The sequence below is a fragment of the Cryptomeria japonica genome, chromosome 2 (assembly GCF_030272615.1).
Source record: "Cryptomeria japonica chromosome 2, Sugi_1.0, whole genome shotgun sequence".
Lineage (NCBI taxonomy): Eukaryota > Viridiplantae > Streptophyta > Pinopsida > Cupressales > Cupressaceae > Cryptomeria > Cryptomeria japonica.
Window position 1 is genome coordinate 162,603,718 of NC_081406.1, and position 8,849 is coordinate 162,612,566.

General features: G+C 32.1%; 1 long non-coding RNA gene across 1 annotated transcript; it reads right to left on the reverse strand.

The window, feature by feature from the left end:
- Window positions 1-223: 223 nt before the first annotated feature.
- On the reverse strand, window positions 224-2,199 carry LOC131873706 (uncharacterized). The gene is made up of 3 exons (XR_009371622.1): window positions 2,112-2,199; window positions 1,490-1,669; window positions 224-766 (listed from the first exon to the last, which is right to left on the reverse strand). It is a non-coding gene; the product is annotated as an uncharacterized LOC131873706 (long non-coding RNA).
- Window positions 2,200-8,849: the final 6,650 nt, after the last annotated feature.

Consider the following 8,849-nt stretch of genomic DNA (forward strand, 5'->3'; position numbering starts at 1 on the left):
ATTTAAAAAATGAATTTAGTGCCGAGAATGGAATGTTTTGGATTAGAAATGAACAAAAGTAGGGTATTAAAAGGAGGCTTAGATTAGCCGTGAATTCCTTTTCTTACTCCATTTCCAAAATTCATCACTGCATTTTTTTTGTTGTTGCAATTAGACTTTAATATGATCAAAATATAGTTTCGATTATACAAAGAATTTCCTAAGTGCTCTTTTTTTCTTCTATTTAATAGAAATAGTAGAAGATTTAGAAATGTACCCTTAGGAGCTTCAGGGTAACATGCTTCTTCCACTCCATATCACCTCCTCCATTGGCAAAGGACCACTCATGAAGTTCTTGGTAGAAGAAAGGTTGTTGATGTGATTCTCTAGAGCAAAAGGGGTATTTGTATTGGTTTACTTCTTGGTGGTGGCGCTATGTGGCACTTCTTTGAACAATTTGGATATACTTTTAATTTTGTTGTTACATCAACACTTCTTTTGGTCAGTCTTCTTTTGTTTGCCTAGGCAAAAATTGTTGGTATTCTCCAAAAGCCACTTCCTACTCTCCTTGATTTAACATTATCAGTAGAGATGGTGACAAAAGGAGCCAATAAATTGTGTGCAAAAATTAATTTCATCTTGGCAATTACATGTGATTTCGCTACTAGGAAAACTAAAAAACTTTTTGTAAAGGTGGCTTCCACTCTCTTACTTTTATCGGTTATTGGAGGGATGTGCAACTTTCTCACAGTTGTTTATATCTGTCTTATTTTTTGTCTCATTGTTCCTGCATTGTACAACAAATATGAGGATCATGTGAATAGCCATGCAAAAGGACCACTCAAGAAAATTGTAAAGCAAACAAAAGTAGCCCAACTACATATTTAAAATATGAAAATTTTGAGGATATTGATTGTAATATTATATAAATTATTTTTATGGTTTTGTTGTTCTTGTAGTTATCTTCTTATTATGTGATGTAAGATAATAATAATAAATTAAAAAAAAAAAAAAACATTTTTAGAAATGAGATTAGCCAATATATTTTATCAGGTTTAAATTAATTATGTCTACATTATTATTTTTTATTTGAACTTTTGTAACTTAAATATACAAGTGTTTTTTTAAAATCATGTTCAATTTAATCATGTTGAATTTGTGACTTCTCACTTGTGGACAAGTTCTTCATTTTTACAATTGTTTAAAACAATTTCACTAGATTAATTGTAAAATAATGAATAAGAATTAAATTTATTACTTGACTTACAATATTTTATCCATTTCTAATTTGAAATCCTGACTTCTTACTTGTGCACAAGTTTTTCATCTGTACAATTATGTAAAACAATTTCACCTAGATTAACTATAAATGAATAAGAATAAAAATTATATAAATTTATCTATAATTTAAACATAAGTTATTACAAGAGTTTTTCAAAATTTTCTATAAAAACCAAACCAAACAATAGTATGTAGTTTAAGTGAATAAAAGCTAAGAATTGTGTTATACCTATCAAATCTAACAGGTTGAGGAAGTCAGATCCTCTGCATAGGAACAACTTAATATTACTATGCCCCAGCTACAAGACAGAGAAAATTCCCAACCCTAATAGAGCGACATTTATCGGGATGCATTCTTGTCATCTCCTTCCAACTCCATATTGACCTCTCCTCGGCCGAAAAGAAAAACCTATACAATCACGTTGAGAGGAGTTCACTATATATAGGTTTGAGTCAAACTCTAGATATATTAATACAAACGAGATCAAACACAATAAATCCTCCTATTACACCTTTCAATGAATTGAAATTCAAACTTAATCTTCACAATCCTATTGACAATGAATGTGGCAGTTGGATTGAACAAAATAGATTTAAAAGAAAAACATTGCTATAATGACAGTGACTGAGGAGAGTTAAGATAAGCGTAATGGAAAACAAAGCAATAGAAAAAAGAAAATAAGAGATGGTTCGAATCCCCAATCATATAAAAAATCAAAAGTTTGAAATGTGCTCTTTAAACCCAGCCGTCACACTATGTTTAAGAGATATTGGTACACTAGTAAAATTGAAAATATGGTACACTACAATTGAAAATAACTCGGCCAGATTGAAGCAGGAAAAAGGCTTACCGTTTGTTTTTAATTAGATCATCAGCAAATGGGGAATCTGAAGGAAAAGAGTCCAATGGCATCAACCTCCATAGAAAATATCTATTATCTCACTTTATCGACTTCTTACATAATCACATCATTTATACTGCAACAAACCAACAATTAATAAGACACGTATGGTGCAGCCGTGTAGAGATTTGCAGAAGTATGAGGACATGTTACAAAATAGGCATGCCACTGATAAATTTGTATATGCCATCTTTCCACAGCATATTGTTTCATTGCATTGAGTTGGCCAACCGAGTTAAGCCCACGTAGGTTCATACAATAATCTATGAATCAGCTTATTTTAGATACTTCGAATTCACCCAATATGATGTTGAATCGAGACATTTTTTGAACACATATAGGTTCCAGTTTTACCTAACTAACCTCATATAATCAAAAGGACAACTACTGTTGGCCAGTGTGTTTAGTTATGTTCAATCTTAGTAAGCGAATCATCAACGTAATAGTTTTCTGGAATGATATAAACCGTATATATGATATGGATCTTTTTTCCTAGCAGAATTGTTGAATAATTTTTAATTTAAGTTTCCATACTATCACAATTTGTTTGGTAACTGCAATGTCTCATCACGTCTTTGTTAAGGTTTACTTGAATAGAAATGCCATGAAATGTATTACTGTAATTTATGATTTTATAATTTGTGTGGTAGCTGCAGTAGTATTTGTAAGGGTCTCATGCCTTTATTAAGGTTTGCTTGAATATTCAGAAATGGCATGAAATATACTACAATTATTTTCTGATTTATGATGTTAGAGTTTAAGTGTTAATTAAATGATATTTAATTTTAAATTTTTGTGAAATATTTATTGTGAAATTTTAATTATGATTTTTTTGTCTTTTATAATTAGTTTCTAATACAGAAAATTGTATTGTTCTTATTTTGATATTCATATCAACAAAAAAATTATAAAACACATTTATAAAATCTTCTAAAAATAAAATGATATTAAAAATTATTTTCTTTAAATCTAAAAAACAAAATATTTACTTCAAAAAACTATCAAACTAAAAATAAAATTTGAAAAAAATCAAAGATTATATTTTGCTTCCCCATCAAATCAACATAAACATTGGTTCCACCCCTTTTCAGCCCCTTTACCTACCACATTTACTTTGGTTTTCCAGCTACAAGATTTGGTGTGCATTTCATTTAAATCATTTGCAATGAAATTTTATTTTAATTCATTTCATCTATTGCTAGAGGTATGACACTTGTCTTCCATATTCCATGCCTTGAGTACTTTCGAATTTGAAGATTACTTAAACATGAAGAATAAACCAAATTTTTCAAAGAAATAAAATTTCAACATTATAATCAAAACAACAAATTTATTAAATTCAGTGAAGGAGGTTTGTGAGTATGGCTCATAAAATGGAGTTGAGTCATTGAACCAATTTTCTAGATTGAAAAAAACCTATATCAACCTCCTCCTTTATTGAAATACTTCTTTATGTTTATTGAAATAAATACTGTAGATTTTTTTGATTTTTTTTCTTCCAACATTTAGCTGGAACCACTTCTCTTCTTTTGCAAACATTGCTCAATTGTTTTATATCAATTTTGGTCCAACATCTTCCTCAAAATATTTATCCATTTTCTTTTCCTTGCTCTTGTGGAATTTGATCCACCATGTACTAACCACCTCCACCATGTTCCACTTTCATCTTTCTCCAATGTGAGAACTAATTCACCATAATTTTTCCTCCTCTACCTAGAGTATATTTCTTCCTTTCCTTTGTTTGTGGGATTAAATCCACTATAGTACATCCACCACCACCAAATATTTTCTTTCCACTTCTTGCTTGCATATCAATGCACCATAACTATATTTGCATACAAATCACCATCATATATGCTATAGAAATAAACATATGCATTTCCTCTTTTGTACTCTATTGCATCATTTTATTCAATGTATGTGTGTCCTTCAAAGGATCAACCGTTACTACAATTTCTTCCTCTTTAGTGTCATCTACATGACGCTCTATTGTCCCTTCATTTTCTCTTTTGAAGAATCTTTCTATGCTTCACATATTCTTTCAAGTGGAGATCGTCTTCATCCTCATCAACTCTCACAATAAATTTAGTACTCTCTAGGTTCATCTTCTAAACTTCATTCTCTTCCTCTTCAACCTGTGAGGTACCATCACCTCTTTTACATTCTTTAATTTCACATCCTTTAAAAATAGTCGATTGATGGTCCACAATGATCATTTTCTTCTCTCTTCTCTTCACTCTTAAGTACACTTCCATTTTCCAACACCTTCACATCCTTCAAATGAGACTCATCCAAAGCCACACCATCATTTTCCTCTCCAATTGCCATACTTTATTTTTTCCTCTCAGCCTTTGTTGTAGTCATTTCTTTTTCCTCTTGATATTTTTACACAAATATTTCCAACCTTTTTCATCCTTCTTTCCTACACACATAATATCACTTGCAAAAATATATTACCAAAAGAACAATGAGACTCTAGCTCACCCATTTTCTTTGCCTCTTTATCCTTCTTATCTACTACAACTTCTTTTGTAATTTTCACTTATTTATCTTGCAATGGATTTAAAATACTCTTTTGCATCTTTCATTATGCTATAGGTGTTTTCTTTGACATTATGTGTAGCTTCTCTATTATAGAGCCATGGTCAACCCAATAAAAAATGAAACATATATCCATAGGTACTACATCACATACAATCACATTCTTATTGTTTCTCTTTGATACTTTTGTCCTTGATGACAAGAAAATAAAAAAAGGGAAAAGTTGTGTTGCTTAAATTTCATATTTTGAGGCGAGTGTATTAAGCATGTGGTTATATTCTTAAAAAGCCTTTCTCTCGGGCCAGGCTGGTGACACGGATACAGTGAATAATGCTGACTTGGCATTTATTGAACGACATCTTTGGTTTATATTGTGTTTAATATGTCTACGGACTAGTAGCATATACTTTGGAATACTCTATGTGATCGACATATTAAAATTTTTTGGAAGCATCGCTTTGTTTCATTTGTTTTTGAACAAGTTTATTGTTGGTTGAAGTCCATCTCAAACCCTAGACGCCATGAGAGATGCAGCCGCCGCTGTAGCAAAGGAGCTCGAGTTAGTTTGTTTGGTTGGAAAGAATGATGCAAGAGTGGACTTAACAGTGAGCTAAATGGATTTCTGGTTAGTTTCTTTTCAGTTATCAATGAGGTTGCGTATTACAGGTAATATTCTTGTTCATCTGTTTAAAAAGATTCAGATATTTCGAATCTGGTTTTTCAGTCATGAAAAATGGAAATAATGGAATAGTCTTAGCTTTATTTTTGGTTTTCAAATTTGGGAAATTCAAGCATCTTTAGTTTATCTCTCAGCTTCTCTTTCCATTGCACAGTTAATCGGTTATTTGTTTTCAATTTGCAAATTCCCGTAAGGGTTTGGTAACCCTAAACGAGGGTTATTCTTGAAGACGTTTTTTTGGTTTTGGGGAAGAGAACAATTTAAATACAGAACAGAACATGTTGAAATCGGAGTGAGGAGTGTGAATAAGGGAAAGACAAAGAATTTGTTGAAAAAGAAAACAAAGTGCTGTGTATAACAAAAGACTATCAGAAATTTTTTTGATATTCGAGGGTTCTAGAGTATTACTCTGTTTTGTCGCAGAGTACATGAGGCTATAATGGTTGAAATTATTTTGTTGTTCAGAGATTGAGTTTTCTCTCTGATAGTGTTTAATTTCTTTAAAAGAATGTTATTATTCTTTGATACAAAGCCTTGAAGAATATTGTTGCAAAAAATCATTTAGAGAGAATCATTTGTACAGATTGGTAAAATATACTCGCTCCAATCACTGATGGTTTTGTGACTGCAGAACTAAGTGCAATCATAAAATTACCAGTGACTGTAGCTTGAGTTGGAATGTTTCTATTGGATAAGAAAGAGGGGTTGGTGCTCCTTGAGGCTTTGTGGCTTCTAAATTTTGTGTACTGAGTTGGTGCTCTTTGAAATAATATAAGGAATCTTACCGAGTGGTTTTTCTACCCCAGGAGGGTTTTCCACTCATGAAAATCATGGTGTTATGTGCATTGTCTTGTCTCAGTTTGTCTTACTGGTTTATGCTCTGATACTTCATGTCTTTAGCTCTTTTCATTTCATACTCAGTTTTGTTGAATTTATGTGATGGAACCTTTGCAATACTCGTTTAGATGTTTCATGTTTTTGTAAAAGACTCAATAACATTTTATTTTCTGAAAAGCATGAATCAAGTTTTTCAGTTGGGTTTATTGTATAATTCATGCTTCGTTAAAAGTATTATATCAAGGTGTTAAGTCTCATTTGTTCAGTCTTTTCAACTTTCATTCATCTGTGCTTATTGTGAATCAAAATTGCCAAGTTTATAAGGAGTTCTTGTTAAAATTATTACACTCTGATTCACCCCCCCCCCTCTCAGAGTGTCTCCACTTCCAACAAGTGGTATCAGAGCATTGGGTCCCTCATATAGGTCTGTCCTAGGGATTGTTCCTGGTCATTTGGAAGTTTTTTTTATGGCTCATTCTCAAGAAGGTGCATCTCTATCAAGAGCTCCTCTTTTTGATGGCACAGATTATGTGTTTTGGAAGATCAGGATGGAAACATACTTGATCTCTGTTGATGTAAATGTGTGGAACATTGTTACTACAAAATATGTTGTTCCTACTTCCATTCCTTCAGATCCTGATGCTAAAACTCAATATGAGTTAAATGCTAGAGCTAAGCATGCTCTGTTATGTGGTCTCACCAAGGATGTGTTTGTTAAAGTTATGCATTGTGCATCTGCTAATGAAATATGGAGTAAGCTAGAAACCATTTATCAAGGTGATACAAAGGTCAAGGAATCTAAAATTCTCACACTCAAGAATTAGTTTGAGTCATTGAGAATGAAATAAGATGAGATTATTGCAAATTATTTTCTTAGAATAGATGAAGTTGTGAATTCAAGAAGGGGTCTTGGTGAAAATGTTGATGAAAAAGATGTTGTCAGAAAAGTTATTAGAACATTACTTCCTAAATATGAAACTAAGGTGTCCACTTTAGAAGAAAAGAAAAGTTTTTCTATTATGTCTCTTGACAGCCTTCAAAGTATACTTACAGCTTATGAAATGAGGATTGGTAGTAATTCTTCTAATTCTAAAGAAACTGCTTTTAAAGTAGAAAAGAAAGAGGAACCAGATAGTGAGTCTGAACTTTCAGATGCTATAGAAGCTCTGCTAGTTAGAAAGTTAAAAAAAAATATAAGGGAAAACTACCCTTCAAATGCTTTAATTGCAGTAAAGCTGGACACTTTGCTGCTCAATGTCCCCTGAGTGATCAAAACAGTGAAGAAGAAAAATCAGAAAAAGTTTTCAGAAAGAAAAAATGGAACTCTAAAAAGAAATTCAATCCATTTCAGAAAAAGAAGAGTCTTTTTATAAAAGAAGATTCTGAAAATGATTCAGATGACTCACCTTGTGAAGGTGATGAAACTTTGTTTATGGCTGAAATAGAAACTTCCTCAAAGAAAGGTATAATGAACATATCAGAAGATAAATCTGATGACTTAGATCAAGGTGAAATTGATCTTGAAGGAGAATTACTTTGTGCTCTTAAGGAAATCAAAAGACTAAAGAAGCTTGTAGTTTCTCATGAAAGTGAAATTCAAACTTTGCAAATTGAATTAAAAGATTCAAAGCAAATAGTTGAAGATTTAAAAGTTTTACTTGCTGATAGTGAATTCAAAGTTAACACTTTCGAACAGCAAACTAATTCTTTGCATAAGCAGATTGAGCAGTACGAAAGTACCTTGCATTTAAATGAAATTTTAAACAAACAAAAACTATGCAAGAATATGACAGGTGTAGGTTTTGAGAGTGCTAAATCATCAAAACAGATTACTAAACCTACAAATAGAAACCAATTTCAAGCTTACAACAGAATGACACCTTTTAGGTTTGGATTCTTTCATGGTTACTGTTTTTACTGCAACAAGTTTGGCCATAAGGTTAACACTTGCAGATTTTTACAACATAGAACTTCTATGATTGGATACAATCAAACCTATGGTTTTCCAAACACCGTGAAGTGCATTAAGTGTAACACCTTTGGACATACTTCTTCTCAATGCAAATCAAAGGCAAATATTCATAAGGTATGGAAACCAAAGTTTGTCCCTAGTATTGAACAATCTATGATAGTGCAATCTGCATTCTTTTCAAGTAAGAAGTCACTGTGGGTGTTGGATAGTGGCTGTTCACACCATATGACAGGAGACAAAAATAGATTTATTCATTTTGAAGACTTTGATGGAGGTTTTGTAAGATTTGGTGATAATTCAGGAGCTTTCGTTAGAGGTAAGGGTACATTATTACTGAATGATGATACTCCAATACATGATGTGTATTTTGTTGAAGGATTGAAACACAACCTACTTAGTGTTAGTCAGATTTGTGATAGTGGTTATAATGTGTCCTTCACTTCTCATGGTTGTACTATAAAAACTAAGTCTGGTAAAATTGTAGCTGCTGGGTTGAGAACAATTGGCAATGTTTACAACCTGCTTGACTCCACAAACTATGAAATCAACGAAGGCATGTGTCTTATGGGTCAAGTTGAGGAAAATTGGTTGTGGCACAAACGTTTGGGACATGTGAACTTTGATAATCTGGTTCGAATTAGCAAGAATCAGAATGTTA